Below are 21265 nucleotides of genomic sequence, written 5' to 3' on the forward strand. Positions count from 1 at the left end.
CACAATCTACACGTGTTCGGCGAGGATGGATCGCGAAGGGGAGTATATAAACTAAAAGAAGAACATGAAGAAGGGGGATTAAAAAAAAAAAAAAGGAACACACAGAAAAAACTGGAGAGAAAGAAGTAAGGAGGGAGAGAGAGAGAGAGACACGAGGGACTTAGAAAAAAACGTTCATTATACCAACAAAAAAGAAGGAAAACCTTATATGGGCTTGAAATAAAATCTTGGAGGTAGATACCACGGTTAACCTAGTTCTTTACACCCACGCTCTACAAATCATATTGTCTGGGCCTTTTACGTACGAACCCAATATTGTTTAGGTTCGTCACAAAATCGTGTCCTTACAATTGGCGCCGTCTGTGGGAAGAGCTTGTGTTAGCTTGTACAACCTCCGATACGACGTTCTCGATGGAAGGAGTGGAACTGCCTCACCCCGTAGCGGGGCTGCATCAGGGTGATATCAGCCCGCATCAGGCGGAGTCAAGGGGCTCTCAGCATGATGGTCCTCGAAAAAGTCCCGAACGGAGGGAAGTCCAAGAGGGGAGCATACATACTACTCACACCATGAGAACACGTACACGCGGGAAGAGTCACGTTTCCCACGTGAAGCATGATGGGGATCTGCAACGTGAAATTGCGGACTTGAAGAGAGAGTTACGTCATACACGACGGGAGCGTTCCCCACCTCGCTCCGAACTATCATCCGGGGAGTCGGATGGAACTAGTTACAGGCGGAGATCGAGAACTCCGCAGAGTGAGACTTTCTCCTACGAAGAGGAGCGTCCCCATAGGCGTAGGCGTAAAAGTCCAACTAGTAGGGGTGTGGGAAACGATGCCATGAACAAAGCCTTGAATCAAATTTCCAGGTCACCCTTTACAAGAAGCATAGATGATGCTACCCATCCTCGGCGGTTCAATCAACCTACCTTCTCTTTGTATGATGGCCATTCGGATCCGGTGGAACATGTAAGCTATTACAGCCAGAAGATGGCTATTCATTCCAGGGATGATGCCCTGATGTGCAAGATTTTTCCGTCGAGCTTGGGTCCGACGGCGATGAGGTGGTTCAATGGCTTAAGGGCCAACTCTATTGGATCTTTCAAAACACTGACCCAGGCTTTTGGTGCTCGTTTTATTGGATCTACCACCACAAACTCAAGCAGTGCTACGATAGCAATGTGAGGATGAGGCCGTTAGCCATAGGTGACCTGGTGCTGAGAAAGGTCCTGGGGGCCACCAAGAATCCAAGTTGGGGAAAACTGGGACCCAATTGGGAGGGACCGTATCGAATTACTTCTGTAGCTGGAATAGGGGCTTATTATCTAGAGGATCTAGACGAAAAACCTATACTCCATCCTTGGAATGTAAATAATCTCAGAAGGTATTATTATTAGTAAAGAAGTTTTAATTCAAATATTCTCTTTTAACTTACGTCAAATATGCATTCTATGAGTCCCGCATCCTGTCATATCATATTGAATTGTTAAACAGAAACTAAGTTATGCCAGGTCCTCGGATCGCAAACTTAGTGGAAATTAGCATCCTATCATACTGAATTGTTAAACAGAAACTAAGTTATGCCAGGTCCTCGGATCGCAAACTTAGTGGAAATTGGCATCCTATCATACTGAATTGTTAAACAGAAACTAAGTTATGCCGGGTCCTCGGATCGCAAACTTAGTGGAAATTAGCATCCTATCATACTGAATTGTTAAATAGAAACTAAGTTATGCCGGGTCCTCGGATCGCAAACTTAGTGGAAATTAGTATCCTATCATACTGAATTATTAAACAGAAACTAAGTTATGCCGGGTCCTCGGATCGCAAACTTAGTGGAAATTAGCATCCTATCATACTGAATTGTTAAACAGAAACTAAGTTATGCCGGGTCCTTGGATCGCAAACTTAGTGGAAATTAACATCCTATCATTCATACTGAATTGTTAAACAGAAACTGAGTTATGCCAGGTCCTTAGATCGCAAACTTAGTGGAAATTAACATCCTATCATTCATACTGAATTGTTAAACAGAAACTGAGTTATGCCAGGTCCTTGGATCGCAAATTTAGTGGAAATTAACATCCTGTCATTCATACTGAATTATTAAGCCGAAACTATGTTATGTCAAATCCTTAGACCACTAATTCGGTAGAAACTTCCCTGCTAAGTTATGTATTAAATTATTAAATGACAGAAAGAGTGGTGATGAGTTTTCTAAATCATAATCCTAGTAAAAGTAATGCCTTATGAATATTCGTTAAGAAGTCAGAAAGAGAGAGCTTCGAATGCAAGATTGGCATACAATGAAAGAGGCGTCTGAAATAAATCCATCCAAAATTACGACGACAAAGTAAGTAAGTGTAAAGATAACTTAGAACCATCAGAATGATAAGAAGGTAAGCAAGAAAGTTCTCTATTAAGTGTCTAAATTAAAATTACAAAGCAATTTCTATCTTTTTACTCTTTGATGATGCCCCCAGCTGATTGAACTGTGGAGTCCAATTCTTGTTGAAAACCCTGTGAGACCGTGTATGTCTTCGAAGCAGTGGTGGATTTGCTTGGAGAAGCTCCTGGAGAGGAGGAGCGAGGCAAAGCCTCCTCGCTGGGGTTAACAGCTGGGGCTGAAATATCAGCTTGGTGTGGTTGAGGAGTTGAGGAGCGTATTGCTTCGGGGTAATACACGTTCTCTGGCTTACGTAGTTCAGATGAGGCTTCAACCCCAGCACGGTTAAGGGCCTCGCTCCAGGTTCTCGCACAGAAAATGCGGCAAACCTCCGAAACTTCGGCTCTTAACGCTTTCTCAGTTTCAGCTATCCCGATTTCGTAACCTCTCTGCTCGGCTTCATCCTTTGCCTTCTCAGACTCGATTTTTGCTTTCTCGGCTTGTTCTTTAAGCTTTTCAGCTCTCTCCCTTAACCTCTGAGTTTCTTCTAGATGCTTCTTAAGAACAAGAACTTGCTCCCGAGTCTTCTTCAGTTCGGCATTCGCCTCGCGCAGAAGCTTGGCTTGTTCCTCGGCCTGCTTCTGGTAGCCTTCTGATGACGAATCAGCTCTCTTGCGAGCTTCTTCCTCGACCTGTAGCTTTTTTCTTGCGACGGTTAGATCCTGTTCAGATTTGGACAAGGTTTGAACAACCATTACCCTTCTTTTCCTTTCACCATCTAGCTGGTTGGAACAAGCATCGAGCATCTCATCTAGCTTGAAGGTATTCTGGATGATCTGCAAAAAACAAGAATAAGTAAAAATGGGGGGTGAGTCAGTGTGATAGTTAACGAAAAGCGCGCCTTAGTAAGTAATAGTCACAGAATGAAACAGTATAAAAGACAGCTTCTCACCATGCCCAAATACCGTTTATTGTCAAGGATGAGTTGATTCTTCCTTACATTCTTTAGCTCAGCCATATCCTTTGGGAGCAATAAGGCCTCCTCTACGGCCGAGGCCACATGACACCCAATGCCGCCGTTATAATCCCTTACAGAGGCATCGTTTCGCAGGGGCTCCCCACCAAGCATAGGAACTGGCAGCCACGCTTGTGAATCGGGATGTGGGGAATCGGATTTCTCTTGGCCCCGCGTAGAGGGTTGCCTGGTTTTCTGCTGCTTTGCCGCTCATTGGACATCCTCCTCTCGAGTGTGACGGGATTTGCTCGCGTCTGCCACCCCCTTACCTTTCTGCTCTCTGCGCTTCTCTTGCGTGGCAGTGCTTGGCGGTGCTGGTTGCGGAGACGATTGAGGAGGGTGATGAGGGACTGGAGGAGGAGACCTGGCTGGAAGAGATGAAACCTGGGATGGTACTGTTTGGGCAGGTGCAGACTTTCCCTGTTGACCTCCTATCAGCTCCATTAAGCTTTTCTGGGGAATCCTTTGTACCCCCATCTCGTCGGAACTTTCCTCGGGGCTTGAGGGCTGATCGAAAATCTCGAAATCGTCCGTGGATTCCGATACTGTTACAACGGTTTGCTTGCTTTTTTCCCTTTTCCTTCTCCTATTGGTCCCTTTTTTCTTGAGGGAAGGCGAGGGTGAAGAAAGCCCCGCTGGGACGCTGGCCACGAAAAGAGGTTCTGTGAGAGGTGTGTGTTCGGGAAGTGGAATACCTTCTGGAACGATGAATCCTTCGTAGGCAACACTGATACGGCGAAGTCGAGGATCGTGTGCCCTAATCACGCACTTCGGCGCCTGAAAGCCAAAAGAAAGGGGGGTATATCCGAGAATTAAATGTGCTGCTCGTAGCTGACTATCAGCCTCGTTCACGTATATTTCAGCTCTCAATAATCTGTCTAGGCTCGCTTTATTGACCAATCTGAGATTGGGCTTCGTGTAGCGTCTATCTGTAAAACCGTTTATTTTAAGGATAAAAGTTGTGAGACGCGAAAATAATAAAGGTAATTAAAATGCGATCATGAGCTAAGTAGCATAGGTCTATAACTTCGCACCCACCTGGCGTTCCCTCCACTGTCGGGCAAGATAGACCATCATGCCATTCCCCAGAAAAAATGAGGAAATCTTCTTTTAGGTGCTTATTTGAAGTAGGGAGGCACTGAATTAACCTTACTTCAGGATATCTCGATTTGAGATAGTAGTCCTGGTCAGCTAGGCGGTGAAGGCTGTACACCCAATTCACGTCGTGATGGGATAGATTTAGACCCATCCTCTGATTCAGAGTGTCTATACTTCCCAGAACCCTAAACATATTGGGAGCGCATTGGGTGGGGGATAGCCTAAAGAAATTAAGGTAACCCCTAGTGATACTACCCATTGGGATGGTTATCCCTCCTTCAATAAAGGCGATCATGGGGATGACCACTTCCCCAGTCTGCCTAGCGTCAACCCACTCCCCTTGGGCCGCATACCTCATCCCTACCGTTGGTGGGATATTGTACTTCAAACGGAAGTTTCTAATACCCTCCTCGGAGTCGACGAGACGCCGAAGGGGATTCCTCTGTTTCCCCATTTTTTCTAAAGAAACTTAGCAAAAAAAAACAACTTTTTGATTTTGAATAGAAATGGTAAAAGCTTCGAGAGGACTTACAGGTTCAAAGGAAGGACCTCGGACAACGTACGATTATTTGTAGCCGCTAGGAGAACAGTGAATACTGGAAGAGGGCAGGTTCAGTGTAAAGGCCTTGGAACCGCGTAACCATTAAGGGTAAGGTACAGTTTTAATTTAGGAACGCCTTTATAGTCATGTGAAGATTGTGAGCGGCAAAATTCCCGCTCATGAAACAAGAGAAGCCCCCTACCGTTTGATTTGGATCTAACCGTCGAACATGGGAGACAAGGGAGTTGTCAGAATTTAATGCTGCCAAAATCGGGGCGCTGAAGCATCAGGAGCATGCCCCGAAATGCGCGTAGGTGCAGGTTCATGACGTCAAAACCCACCTTTTCTCCTGAGGAGTCGAAAACTAGGATTTTGAGGGGCTATTGTGGGGATCATTCGGTGGATGGGCCCATAGGATCCAGAATTGGTTGAGGATCGTTGGGCCATTGGCCCATCTGAGGCCGTGCACCCGTCCGAGGACGCCATGCTCCTCGGCAATATGCGTCCGAGGACGATCAGGACGTGGTCTCACCACGATCAGATCACAGAAGTAGGTCATCCCAAGGGGTAGAGTAGCCGACTAAAGATGAAAGAGATAAGGCAAACAAATATCTGAAACTATAGCTGCCTCCGCATTAATGACCTCTCAACCAACTCTCTGGCCGCATTAATGTGGAGGTGATACCTGAGCAGTAGGGAAGCAGCCTTACAGCTGCCCATAGGAAGTTCCAGGAGGTGCCAGATGGGACAGAAAGAAATCCCCCGGACACAATCTACACGTGTTCGACGAGGATGGATCGCGAAGGGGAGTATATAAACTAAAAGAAGAACATGAAGAAGGGGGATTAAAAAAAAAAAAAGGAACACACAAAAAAAACTAGAGAGAAAGAAGTAAGGAGGGAGAGAGAGAGAGAGACACGAGGGACTTAAGAAAAAACGTTCATTATACCAACAAAAAAGAAGGAAAACCTTATATGGGCTTGAAATAAAATCTTGGAGGTAGATACCACGGTTAACCCAGTTCTTTACACCCACGCTCTACAAATCATATTGTCTGGGCCTTTTACGTACGAACCCAATATTGTTTAGGTTCGTCACAAAATCGTGTCCTTACAATATCTTTGTTTATTTATTTTCTAAATAAAAAGGAGATAGGTTAAGATTTGATTATTCTTTTTTATTGTTAGGCAAAGAGCATAAGTTTTTATCTAAGTCTTTTATTTGATAAGAAAAGAAACCTGTTTTAATAAATGAGTTTTGAATGAATTATATCTTTAAAAAAATGATATTTTAAAAAACATTTATATATAATAAATAAGAAAGAAATTGCCTAAATATAGTAGATTTAAAAAGAGGAACATCGAAAAGTGACAAAAAAAACCGCCCATATTTGGTGGCCATAAATAATGGCATTCTTAAAACCTTGTTCCTAGTTTTTATTAGGGTTGTTAAAATTGAAGAATTTATTAATATTATAATAAAGATAAAGTTTGACTACAAATTTAGTTGTAGCATAAAGTTACAATTTTAAATTTTTACTAAAAAAATTAACATGGTTACTATAAGGGCCTGATTTGGGTTCCCAGCCCGATACGTGGATGGAGTTAGGCCCAAGAAGTCCAAACAAAGAATTTGTAGAGGAATAGGTTGGAAAACTAGGCTTTAGTTGGTCAAGTAATGAGCTAGATAGGCTTGATTATGAAAAGATAAAAATGGACTACTGTAAAATGAAGAAAGAACGTCCTCAGCTAAATCCGAGGACGATGGTTCTTATATAATGCTTTGAGATAATGTTACAAGTTTGATTATGGATTGCTACAGTATTTCTGTTCTCAATTTTTCCATCCTCAAATCTTGTTTTCTCCATCTTTTTTTATACTTTCCCTCCCTTTCATCTCCACCTTCCACTTGTATACTAGATGGCTAGGGTTGATACTTGTCCCATCAACACTTTCCATAAGTCCTCAGATAGTAGCTGTAAGGCTGAAATACACTGTTTAGGTATCATTTACACATTAATGCGGAGGTAGTAGTTTTCTCTCCAGATATTTTGGGACTCATCCTTATCTTATATCTCTGCAGTGCTTGTCCGCCCCAATTGAATTTCAGGAGTTGTTATCCTTGCTATTAAATCCTCTTTCAAGACCTTGGCCGGTTTTGATCCTCGGCACAATCTCCGGACCCATTTTGATCAAACCCCACCTCTTATTTATCAGCGTAATCTCCTCTGACGAAAACATCTCCTCCTCAGGCAGATCCTCGTTTGTGGCCCAATATATGAATAAACAATGAACTTCTAGGCATAAGGGCCCTACAATTACATATTTAAAAACTTTAATTTTTGAATTAAATGTTTTTTACATGTCAAATTTCCGATCAATCCACTATTGTTTATTATTTAATCTATAAAATTATTTTTTATATATAATTTTATACTACAAAAACTTAATACTTAAACATGTGATAATGACATAACTATTAATATATGAACTTCATGAAATTTTGTATCTAATGGTGAAAAAAAAAGGATATAGCCTTAGTAATAATTTGTTTTGATCCATGAAAATAAATAATTTAATAATTCTAACATCTAATTTTTATTTATTTATTTTAAGCAACATCTACATTTAATAATATTACGTCCAAACAAAAAGAGAATTTGTTTTAATAAGATGAAGAGTGCACGCGTGTGTGATTATACAGCAGACTGAAAAAAAAAAAAAAAACAAATCACGCATGTGGTTTTTTTTTAATATAAAATTTTTCTGGTTAGTCGCAAATGGTTTATAATATATATAATAACTTTGGGATCATTGTTCTGGAAGTTTAGTAGAAGAGATTAGGCTTGTTAAATATTAGCAACGAGATGTGTTATATCATGTTGTGTATGCTAGAGTAGATGCGGAAGAGAAAGCATAGAGGAGGAACACTGAGAACACGAGGGTTACGTGGTTCAGCCTTACGGCCTACATTCACGGAGGAATCCCTTAAGGGCTACATCTTCATTATCTGAGAGTGTAGTACAATAACCTCCTATGTTACAATGAACCCTAACATGAGTATATATAGGCGACTAAACCCTAGACTACCAGTACAAGTAGGAATGGGCTTGAGCCTATTACATTGGGCTAATATGTCTAATATATATTTCTAACAAGGCTTAAGAGAAAATAGTGGGCATATATAAAATCTTATAAAATATTATTGTGAAAATATTATTGAGATTATTGTGAAAATTATTGTGAAAAATATTATATTTATAGTATTACCCAAATATATTATATCACAATGTGTAGTACAATTGCAAATTACCCTATTAGATAGTCCGTCGCCAAAGAGCATGGATTAGCTAGTCTATACTCTATAGCATTGTGGGGCCCAATAATTTATGGGCCAGGCACATTTGCTTGTGGAGAGTCCGAAGGCTCAAGCCGAGGAGAGCTATGGCCCAAGCCCGATAACATAGAGCACAAGACAGTTTTGAAATACAGCCGAGGACAGTTCAGTCCTCGGCAGATCCAAAATCCCACCGGAAAAAAGGAGTAAAACTGGTATAGGACTAAACTTGAAAAGAGACCTAAAATATCTTGGGAAAGTTACCCTTATGACCCTTCCCAGATAAGACTCTGCACCTAGCAGAGCCGTATTCTTCAGCTTTATCAATCATCCCCAACAATTCTGGGATTAGACTGATGGGACAAATATCAGTATTGTAAAGGTTGACCCTACACGTGGACGAAGGACAGCTAACGCAGGCGAGTATAAAAGAAAGGAGTAAGTAAATCTAGGGGGAGGCCCATTCCATCTCCAAAAAAAGGGACTCCATGGGGGAAAACATCAGGAGAACACCTGCACATCACAGAAAAACCCACCGTCGGGTAATCGGGGTAAGACCTTAATGATCCTCGGATCAAGTCCGAGGAGTCCAACCCCATAGGATGCGACACTGTAGGGCTTAAATGTTCAAACCCAACTCCTCTTTCTATATGAATTCCTCTAAAATCAAGACCGGAATATCGCCCCGTGCCCAACGGCTAGCTTTTCAAGCCCACTCTCTACAAATCATATTATGAGGGATCTTTCATGTGCGAGCCCAACATCATTATTGGGCCGCAAAAGAATCGTGACCTAAGACTACGGAAAAACCTCTTAATTTGTGGGCCCAGTAAATTCGCGGTCCAGGCCCGTTCTGCATAGGGGCCCAGGGACAGAACCAAGGCCTTGCATGGTCCTCGGACTCAAGCCTATGGGGAAACCAAGTACAAAAAATGAATCTTACAAGTTTTGGACAGAACCAAGGCCTTGCATGATCCTCGGACTTAAGCCTGTGGGGAAACCAAGTAAAAAAAAAGAGAGGAGAAAAATTACAAGTTTTATAACTGCTCGAATGGGGAAAGTTCCCGGCTCAAATACTGTAAAATGTTAAGGCCAATAAAAGTGTTAGGATGATGGTGGGGCACTTCACTATTCGGTAGCCTAAGGGGGTTGTTCATTTTTGCGGGTGATATGTCTTCGAATGATTACTTCCTACATCGAATAGAGCATCCAGTTCTAATCTCGACATTGTTTCGGGCAAGTATCGTTATTCATAGGTACGCACTGCTATGTCAAACAATTCTGTTAAAGTTGTGGTGACATCTTTTTACTAGCAAGTATTTTGGCCTTAGTTGTCATCGATTCAAATGCTATATTATTGTGCCGAGCAGCGTTTGCAAATTTGTAAAAACATAGAGACAGAACATGCGAAGTAAAATAACAATTTTTATTAATATGAAAAATTATTACAACGTACAAAGAGGGGCTCAAACAAGCCTATACAAAAGGTGAGCTGCCGAAGCAACACTAACATCCGCAGTACAGATAAGTAAACAGCCAGGTGTCTTTTAAACTCGTCTTCAAAGTCTCTCCAATCTCTGCTTCAGTATTGCTCATATCAAAAGAAGAACCTTCTTTGGAAAAAGATGAAGGAGAAGGAAGAAGAATTTGATGGATGAGGAAGATGGAGGAGATGAATGAGGAAGATGGAGGACATGAGTAAAGAAGGAGGAGAAGAAGAGAGAAGAGATGAAAAGAAAGAAAAAGGAGTAAAAGAGGGAGAAGTGAAAGCACCAGGAGGGATCTGGTGCTGGGAAGACTAAGAAAGGGAGGCGGAGGGGGCCACCAGTGAACGAAGAGAGGAAGAAGCGGAGACACTTAGTCCCTGCCTCGGTCTTGACTCCTAACACGCTGGGGCCATATTAGGTGAGCTCATAAGAGAGTGGTTGGTTGTGATGACCGGAGTTCTCGACTCAGTCATGCCGAAAGTTGGACGTGATGAGCCCCTGCTTCGGATTTTGGCTGAAGGGAAGGTGAGACAAATCTTAAGTCTCTCCCACCCTTGCCCTGACCGAGCAATTTCGAGCTTTACTAGAACATGGTGCTTTGAGGAGGGGTATCGTTCCTTCATCACTCGTTGTGGTAAACGTATTCTAATTGGGTGTATAAAAATTGGGTTAAGTAAACGCTAAGGAAGAGGGGCTGAGGATCTCGGATCTCGGAGAGGCAAAAGGATCTCTGTACGAAAGTGATGGCCTCCTACTTGCCTTCTTATAGGGAGGGCAAAATGGAAGGTATTAAATTCGTTCTAATTTCCAAAAGAATCTGAAAAACAAAAGGTGCGTTCGTTCCACTTCCCCACCTCATCAGATGAGCCGTCGGACGTAAATGAGTCTCGTAAAGGGAAGTCATTAAAGGCGCGTCTTGGACAACCAAGCAGCAGGAACGGGTTATGAGCAAATTGAAGGGAGCGCCTAGTAAGCCGATATATTTTCTGGGCAGGTGGAGAAACCGTCAGCATTAATGGAGGGCTAAATTAAAGGAGCTGTAATAAATGCTCGGCATTGCCAAAACCCCCCTTTCCAACCGGGAGGTTGGACAGCCGGGTTTTGAGGGGCTATTGTGGGGCCCAATAATTTATGGGCCAGGCACATTTGCTCATGGAGAGTCCGAAGGCCCAAGCCGAGGAGAGCTATGACCCAAGCTCGATAACATAGAGCACAAGACAGTTTTGGAATACAGCCGAGGACTATTCAGTCCTCGGCAGATCCAAAATCCCACCGGAAAAAATGGGTAAAATTGGTATAGGACTAAACTTGAAAAGAGACCTAAAATATCTTGGGAAAGTTACCCTTATGACCCTTCCCAGATAAGACTCTGCACCTAGCAGAGCCGTATTCTTCAACTTTATCAATCATCCCCAACAATTCTGGGATTAGACTGATGGGACAAATATCAGTCTTGTAAAGGTTGACCCTACACGTGGACGAAGGACAGCTAACGCAGGCGAGTATAAAAGAAAGGAGTAAGTAAATCTAGGGGGAGGCCCATTCCATCTCCAAAAAAAGGGACTCCATGGGGGAAAACATCAGGAGAACACCTGCACATCACAGAAAAACCCACCGTCGGGTAATCGGGGTAAGACCTTAATGATCCTCGGATCAAGTCCGAGGAGTCCAACCCCATAGGATGCGACACTTTAGGGTTTAAATGTTCAAACCCAACTCCTCTTTCTATATGAATTCCTCTAAAATCAAGACCGGAACATCGCCCCGTGCCCAACGGCTAGCTTTTCAAGCCCACTCTCTACAAATCATATTGTGAGGGATCTTTCATGTGTGAGCCCAACATCATTATTGGGCCGCAAAAGAATCGTGTCCTTACAAGCATCATTTTGTTTGTTTGATTTTTTTAATACAAGTATACACTAAGAAGGGGGAAATGACCTATTCCCATCTCTAACTTCATGAGGAAAAACTCAATGAAAGAGAGAAGAGATGTTAAAAGATTCATCCTAACAAGAGGCGACCTAAGGGGCAAAATTATTGGACAAAAAATTTACATCTCCATTAAAAAGAACTTTAAAAAATAAATTAAAAAAAATTATATAAAGAATCACAGCCTCGAGAGGCTTAAGTGTAGAAATGTGCACTGATGAGTAATTAAAAGCAACACTTGTCCAAAACACACGTTCATAATGAATGTAACCCATCCAAAGGTAAAAGTTACCAACAAACTGTTCTGATCACATGATATGTCTAAAGTATACTTGTCCACAATGACAATCACTCTATAGTCACACAAACCAAATCATTACTTAGATATCATAGATGAAGATTGTTGAGGTCTAAAAAGTCACAGTACCCAAGCCCAAAGAAATAAGTGCAAGGGGCCACGGAAAAGAGAAGAAATGGTAAGCTCAAGAGGCTTGAAGCCCAAAAAACATCAAGAAGAAAAAGGGCAAGCCCAGAAGCTTATGAGAAAAGAAGAAAGAAAAAGAAAAGAAGCCCATGTCAGAGGATTGAAGAAGAAATCTGAGCCGGGATCCTCAGAGACTGCCAAAAGGGTCGGGATCCCCCAGGCGTGTAAATACAGTCAAGAAAAGATTAAGACAGTTCAAAAAAAAAAGACAAAAAGGAACACAAAAACAAGTGAGAGGGCATGTCCTTCTTAAGTGTCAAATGACCCAGCAAGAAAAAGAAGAGAAAAAACTCAGCGACTTCTCATAACGCAAGTGGGTAGCACCTCAGGGAACCAGAATGAAGAAGTATAAAAAAGGGAGTAGCAGTGAAAGACTTTCAAATCGGTAGAGTGGGATTCTGTCCATTTGAGAAAAAAGATAAAGAAGAAGGACGGCCAAAAGCTGGACTGTGAAGAACGTGACCTCAACATACTCCGAAATAGGTAGTCAGCCATGGACTTTCAAAGAAACAAAACTAAAAGGAAGGAAAGAATGAAGAACAGGGAAACTGAACCTTCTGGACGATGGGCACAACACATACTCTGGTACCCAGGGGGCAAAACAGAGTAATTAATAGTTCTCTTGAGATTCCAGAATAACACTATAAAAAAGGGGGAAGGATTGCGAAGTAAAAAGGAGGAATTTTTTTGACAAGAGAATCATTGAGAAAGTTCTGTCAAGAAGAAAATTTAGAGAAAACTAGTAAAATTACTTCCCGATATCCTAGAAAAAGCCACTATAGCATATACTCGGATTCAAAAAGAATCAAACTTTGCAAGTCTTAGAGGTTTGAATAACCATCTAAGACTGTAATTTTTGAGCTTGCTTAAACCTTGTATCACGTTTTAGTAAGCACATTGTAATCATAATAAAGAAAAATCCAATGAAATATTCTCTACTGATTTGAGGATCCCTAATCATTACTTTGTGCTTTTACTGTTTATTTTTTGCATTACTTTGCTGTTTTGATTGTTGTTTAATACAAATATTCATGTTTGTTAGTTTATATGTATTGTAGGAAGTATGCCCTGTGCACCACTTGATTCTTAAACAGCTCCTTTAGCTGCGTTGAATCAAAGCCCAGTCTACCAAACTACAACTATTCGGCTCAGGATCCTTAGGCCTGAGTACTAGAGAAAAAGCACTCTCACAAAGATCACTCCTCCAACCCACTACAAAGAACATGAGAACGATTTCCAAGTATATATCTTGCTCCCACTAATTCCATATTCACTTCTCTTATAAGGAAGGTGGTGAGAATCAAGGGAAACACGATCCACTCAAGATATCCTATATAAAGACTAGACCTTTTTCATTTCAAGGTACACCCAAAAAAAAATCTTAAGTCTTTCATATTTAGAGTTTTTGGAGATCTTTTGTGAGATTCTGACTTAATCATTAGAGGATCTTTGGTCAACACCACACAATCAGCTCACTAATTTCTTGTATCATCATGTGGTGCTCTATTAGGTGTTATTAGATCTAAGACTTTAAGATCTAATGTATTAGAACTTCAATTTGTATTGTATTGGCAAACCATGATCAAAATATAGAATCTAGGTTTAGGCTTGCTCAAAGTGTGTTTACTTGTAAAATTAGAATTGAGTGATTATAGAAATTATTGGACTTAATCTGCAAGGCTCGATCAATTGAAAATTAGACTCGATCGATCGAACTACGTGCAAATATATTTTTCTGCAGAAATTCCAATTCAGCCCAAGCCTATTTGACGTGTAGGGTTTTGTGTTTTATCCAAGTATAAAAGGAAAAACCCTTATTACGTTTTAAAGGTCTTTTTAGTGAGTTGTATGTTGAATTTTTTGTGTGATCTAGAGGTGTTTTCCTTCATACACACACTTAGGATTAACAAGATCAAGATTCATGTTAAGAACTTTGTGATCTCTTCAGTTGTTGCATAAAGAACTTTAAAGAAGATTTGAAACCTTTGGGTGGAGTCTCAAAGTCACAAGTAGGAAAACTTGTGGTCGCAGTGGATCAAAGAAAGAAGTAGTCCATGAACTCAGAGCTGTCACGTGGTCGTGGTATTAAGTTTTCTACTCAAGGTAGCAATAGGATGTTAGTGGTCTAAGTTCTATTGTACAAACTTTAATTCATTCATAGTGGATCTGTTTTACCTTGAGGATAGCTAGGTTAAATCCTCTCCAAGTTTTTTACTGGTTAGGTTTTCCTGGATTATGATATCGTTGTATTATTTATATTTTCGCATTATTTACATGATATGATTTTATTGTGTTGACCTAGAATTGAATAATTTATCTAAGTAATCTCTTGGCTAAATAACTAGGTTAAACAACTTGTGTTAAGGGGTCTAAAAACATATAGGCATGTTTAGCCATATCTTAACCTTAATCCCACAAGGATCCCGGTAGAATTACCTAAATACTTTGTGCTCCCAAGGATTTGAATATAAGATGTGGATTTGAATAAAACTATGGGAGTAAACTTTGCCATTGGATCACTCACCTTTGGTGGTGTCTAGACCTTCATTTAGTTCTTAAAAAGTACGAGAATAAAGAATGTGAAAGAGAAAAGGAAAAGAATATACGTATTTTGTCATGGAAGGAAGGAATAAAAGTCTCTCAACAAATCTAAGATTATGGCCAGTTGGCCACTATGAAAAAAGAAGAAAAGCTCATCTGCACCATTTGTCTAATATGTAGATACAACGTACTTCTGGTTCTGGAGTATTGAGATGTATGGGATTACTGATTGGAGTCACTAATCAATGATAACCTTTTGTTAGCAAAAAGTAGAATATCTAAAAGAAAAATTAGAACAGCTGTATTGCAAATTTAAAATCCATTTACACAATTACACAAATTGATGTGATCTGTACATAAATGAAGAATTACTACTCAGAAGTAAACCTAATAGAACAAATATATTTATGTCCATTGTAATTTATTGGGTTTAGACTGATTTGAAGTTAGCTATCGAACCCCAAAAAATATCTATTATGCATCAGCTTTACGACATACTTGTGAGAAGGCCCATATAAATATGCAGGTCCACGCAAAATACGAGAGCCTTTTATATTTTATCAAGGACTGACTAAGTGGATAAGAAAATTTGTTATTTCCTCTAGCCCAGGTTCAAAGTTCAAACTCCAATATAAAGTTTTTTTTTTTTTTTTTGATGAAAAACTCCAATATAAAGTTGACTTCAAAGTAATGCTGCCATATAGGGCGTTGATCTAATAGAAGACATTGTATGTTTGCTTTCCCAGAAATTCTCTTGATTTCTTTATTGATTCTTTTTCGCTTGTTTTTTATTTTTAAAATTTTTATTTCTTTATTCTATCATGTGGTTTATTGAGTATATACCACTCATTATTAGTCAAACTTCGAGAAGATTGATACTTTACGGATGTTTCTGGGCCAGCTTCCGTATTTTTAATGCTAGTCTCACCTGTCCACTAATTGCTCCGCATTCCATAAGGCACTATACCAACCACACCTATTATGATTTTTTATTGGAGCCGATGCCAAACACAATACATTTGACTTAAGTTATCTTAGTGAAATAAAAATGAGTTAATTTTAAGTAAATTATACTTTTATTTTTAAGAAGATAAGTAAAGTATACTAATTCCATTGATTTAATTTGGATGATACTTCCATCTTTCTTTTAACAGGGAGAGTATTCCACTCCACGATCAACTTTATGATGGTGTATTACAATTTGCAATCTCCTGAGCTTTGAGCCTCTAAGTTCATTGAGAATTTGACACTAGGCAGGGCCAATTTGTGATCTCCAATATACTGGTGGGAGGCGGGAATAAACTCGTATCTATGATAAATTGATAATTAATATACATAGAGATCAAAGTTTGTAGCAAGACAAGACAATAATAACAACTTTCTCATAAAATGCCAATTCCAAAAATTTGATCTTGGCTCCAATCTACTAAGTAGAGCATGTTCCATTGTGTAAGAAAATGAGTGTATACCTCTTTAGGATAGGATCATGTCTGCGGTTTTTTCACTTTTTTTACATTGTAAATCATATTGTTATAATTTGAATAGTTGTTACTCATACTGGTACTTGCAACTAAAGTAAGTCACACAATATCCACAACCTAAGAACCATAGAACAAAATCTAAAAGCTTTCGAGAGAAAGGTGGAGGGAAAAAAGATGTTCTATTTCCACGAGTTGCACAAATAAAAAAGGCTACACTCTTTTTGTAACCTACTAGCCTATAGTACATAAGAGTTAATCCCATTAACTATGGTCATGTCCACTATGGTGACATAGACTGTCCAAATTCTAACACAGCTTTTATTGGGGTGGGTCTTGTATTCTTCACTTCCTCATTCTTGGTAAATTTTAAGCTAAAAAAGAGTAAGTTCCCGAGTAATTTTAGTCGATTCTTTTTGGTAATGATACCTCTTACCATTTTAGTCGGTTCAAATGACCCAAAATTCAATTTTAGGCTACGCACGGTCAAAGTGGAGCAGGAAAAACAAAGAAAGAAAAAGGAGGTATCAATTGTACAATGAATCAAACATGAAACACCTAGAAGGCAAGTAGGCAACTTTAATGTCCTGTCAATTTCACCTCTGCTTCTTACTAACTCTCGTGCGACTAGTGAAACATATACCCATAGAATGGTCATAGAGAAGCTAATTGTTTAAGCACACATAATCTAAGGCATCAATCTAGAAGAAGTTACATATAATTCAAATAGAAGAATATGACACATTTGACAATAAAGCTCCAGTCATGTGCACCGTAATAATACCTCATCCATGCTCATTAGAAATTTTTTTTTTTTTTTTTTTTTCTCTTTGTTGGACATTTTTTGTAACCCAAAACTCTTGCTAAATGGATTGTCCTTTGGTTACTATCGGGCAATCCAAACTCATGCCTGCAAAGTGCAAACTAGGGGTGTCAAATGGGTGGGTTTGGGCGGGTTTGGGGTGGGCATAATTGGGTTAGGTGTATAAAACTCATTCACCCATTAAAACCCATTTAACTAATTGTTGCTAACCCAAACCCAACCCAACCCACCCAATTATCAAAATTACCAAACTGCCCATAAACACTGTAACAGCACAGCAACAGCAAAATAGAGGAATGTCCATCGTTTGGTTGTCGAGAAAATTTAGAAAAATAAGGAAATGAATTTTGAAAATTGAAATCCAATTATTTATGAACCGAAAACCAACCAAAAAAAAAAAAAAAGCTTTCTCCTCCTTCTCCTCCTCAACCCCCAAGCTCATCATCCACCCTAACCCAGCTCAGACCCGAATCTACGGCATCGCGTGTCGGGTCAAGTACCTTGTTGACTCGTTGGAGAACATTTGGGGATGCCTCGACAAGTCCATGTTCGTCGTCATCGCCCATCACGAACCAGTGCATGCCTTCAAGCCTGAGACGGAGTGTCTTCGACATGATCCGCGAGATCCAAATCGTAGACTGATGGCCCTACCGGTTCGTGTACGAGAACTTCGAGGTGTCGTCGGAGATCGTCACCGGAGGAAGACTCAGATCCTCCTCTTCCTGCCTCTTACTCCTCCACTTGATCTCCCTTGTTATCTTTCGTCTTATTCTTCTTCACCGTTTGGTCTAGCCAGACTGTCCCTCGCATTTCCTCGAGCTCGAACACAACGTTTCGTATCTGGGTAATGTCCACCGTTTGGTTACCAAGAAAGTTAGGGAAACATAAATAAGAAAATTAGAGTCTAATTTTGTAGGGCTAGGTTTTTTTTTTAAATTTTTTTAATTAATATATGGGAAGGGTTGGGTTGAATTTAGGTATACTATTTTTGGGTTAAATGGGGTTCAATGGGTTTTTAGTTAAAACTCAATAATCATTGGGTCTAATTGGGTTGATGCCCATTTAACCCAACTAATAATCGGGTAGGTTTGGGTTCAATTAGAGTGGGTGGGTTTGGGCGGGCAAATGGGTTTGAGCTTATTTTGTCACCCCTAGTGCAAACACAAGAGAGAGGCAGAGCAAGATATCGCTTTCAATATGGCCTGAATTGATTCATCCAGTGACCTGTGGGCTTAGTATTAATATTTAATACGACTGGAAAGTGAACTAGTTAAATTTCATAAATTTACTGACCATGTTAACCAAAGTATTGTTAAATCTATGAAGAGGATTACTTATCCAAATAGAACCGTAACTAGTAGAAATAATGCTAAAATTAGAGCACAGTCGAGGTCAATCAATAAAGTACAGGTAGAATATAAGTTAGGGAGGGGGAGAACCTGATGTGTTATTCCTTTCTCTTATTGGTAAGTAAATGGAAACTTTAAATCAATGGGAAGGAAAAGTGACTTTGTGAAGAAAGATTTATGCGATTATAAGGCTAATGCAGAATAATTATTTGAAAAACTGATGAAGTATTGCCTCTTTCAATTTTGGGTACCCTTTTGTATTTATACTAAGGGGAGATTGAGTTGTAGAGATTGTAAACAATTTTTCTTAACGCTCTGTTTGTTTCAGTATTAACGTTTTCTGGAAAATGGTTCATTTTCCAAAGAGCATTTTCTAGAAAACTGTCTTATTTTCCAATATTTGGTAACGACCTTGAAAATGCGCTTAAGAATGTTTTCTGGTGTTTGATATGCAATTTTTTTTTAAATATTTCTTGTATAATTTAAAACATGTATATTATGTAAACTAACTAATGTAATCATTATAAATAAAAAACCAAGAATGAATTTGGTTTTCAAACTAATTAATCTAAAATTTTGACAATAGATACAATCAAAATTAATTAGTTGCCAAATTTTCACGATCTCTACCACTCATCTTGCTCATATATATAAACAGTAACGTACGTACACACACACACACACATATCAACCATTTGTCTACTATGGTCAACTACAAGTCTTTAATATTACTCTAAATTATGCATTTACATAATGTACTGCATAATATATCATCACTACATAGTATTTGCTAACAAAAAATGTATTTGTGAACAAATGCAATTCTCCTAAACAATTATTATTCATTATATAACAATATTATTAGTCCACGGTAAAGATTGTCCCATGTAAAAGCAATTTAGAGCAATATAGTTACTATGTTTAAAATTTTCATCTTTTACTTCTTTCATTCTTTCTTCTTCTTCTTCTATTATTATTATTATTATTATTTTTTTTTTTTTGCACTTTATGTACAAAAAAAGAAGTAACTTCTCCCTGGAATCCATCGAACTGAAAATTTCTTAGAGAAAAAAGAAAATCGAGCTTGAAATTCAAAACAAAGAATTGGGATTTTGGTAGAGAAATAATTACCGCTGCAAATTTGTTCTCCTTTGCAAGTTGAAACTATTGATCGATCAGTTAAGTAAAGAAAAATCTAATCAGAGAATTGTGTTACAGAAGGGAAGAGAAACATGGAGAAAAGAGAGAAGAGAGACAGTTAAAGAGAGAGATTTATGGGAAGAGGAGAGACCAGAGTTAGTGACGGTGAGGGTGTGAGGAGAGAAAAAGTAAAGGGAAGAGAGAAGAAGTGAGAAAACTTACCATGAGAGAGAGAAGACGCCAAAAAATTATGTTTCTCATGACAATAGACGAAGATAATATTTATAGGAGATACAATGCATGAGAGAGAGATTGTTTTCCAAAAAAAAAAAAATTGGAAAACAGCTAATAGAAAATAAGCCTTATTTTTATTAGAGTTTTCCATTGACCAAAGATAGTTTTCCATTGACCAGGTTTTTTTTGTGCTACCAAACACTGGAAAATGTGGAAAACTATCTTTACAGAAGGTTTTCCAGCTAAACAAACAGAGCGTTAGATGAGAATTGACTTACGGTGGCAGTCTTGTAAAAATAATTAATAAGTGGGATACACTTTCATGACTTGTCTATATTAATAACTAATAAGGCCTACGGCTCTCTCTAAAAATCAGTTTATGTTTATTAGTACTCCACACATACAAACATACTAACACTCACATCTCTTCTTTTTTCTTCTTCGCCTTGCTCATCCCAGAACTCTTCTTCACTTTCGTCTTTTTCTTTGTCTCTAGGTCTTGCATCTAAAGAAGAACATCGAGTTAGAGGATTGAATATAAGATATGAGTTAAGAGTTTTGAGTTATGAGAACTGAGTTTTGAATGTTGCTAAAACTAAATAGGGCTTGAACTTTTTGGATGGGGATTTGTTTGTGAAAATAGATGATAACATAACTTTCTCACTTGGGGTAGGCAAAAAGATATTATGTTATACCAACTCATGAGCAGGTGGTTTGTGAAGGCGACTCTGAATCTGTAGTCAACTCTTTAAGGGGTACTGGCATGGAAAATTCTCGGGGAGGGAATTTAATTAGGGACATCAAATTCCAATCAAACTCATTTCTGAGTATTTCGTTCGTTCACGTTGGTCGACAAGGTAATGCAGTTGCACACGCTTTAGCCCAGCGAGCGAGACAATCTTTCTTATCTCAAATCTGGTTGGAGTGTGTTCCAACGGATATTATGGCTTTTGTATTGGATGATTTTCCTTTTCTTGATTAATATATCAACAAGTATTTCACTTCTCAAAAAAAAAAAAAAAAAAAAAAAACTCATGTAGAGTGCTTGCACGAGTGATAGTGGGGCTCTTGGGAGATGGGTAGCTTAGGGTTTTTAGGCATTTAATGCTCAGTACTACTGAAATAAATCAAAATTTTGGGTAATTAAAGTTTGGTTTAGCAATTGGAAAAGCAAGATTAATCTTAGGCCAGATTTAGGAAAGTACACATTTAGGCTAGATAGATTTTCATGCAACCTTGGGTAGCTGGCTTGTTAATTTGTTGGTCTAGAAAAGCCCAATAACGTATAATGAAGATTTTTTCTTTTTCATTTTTGCTTTGTTTTGGGCCCAATACATTGTGGTAGATTGCCATTTTTATTAGGCATTGAATCCAAAGGTTACAGTGCCATCCGTGGGACTTGGAGACCCAAAACCGTTCAATTT

The sequence above is a fragment of the Quercus lobata genome, chromosome 12, assembly GCF_001633185.2.
Source record: "Quercus lobata isolate SW786 chromosome 12, ValleyOak3.0 Primary Assembly, whole genome shotgun sequence".
In the NCBI taxonomy this organism is placed as follows: Eukaryota; Viridiplantae; Streptophyta; class Magnoliopsida; order Fagales; family Fagaceae; genus Quercus; species Quercus lobata.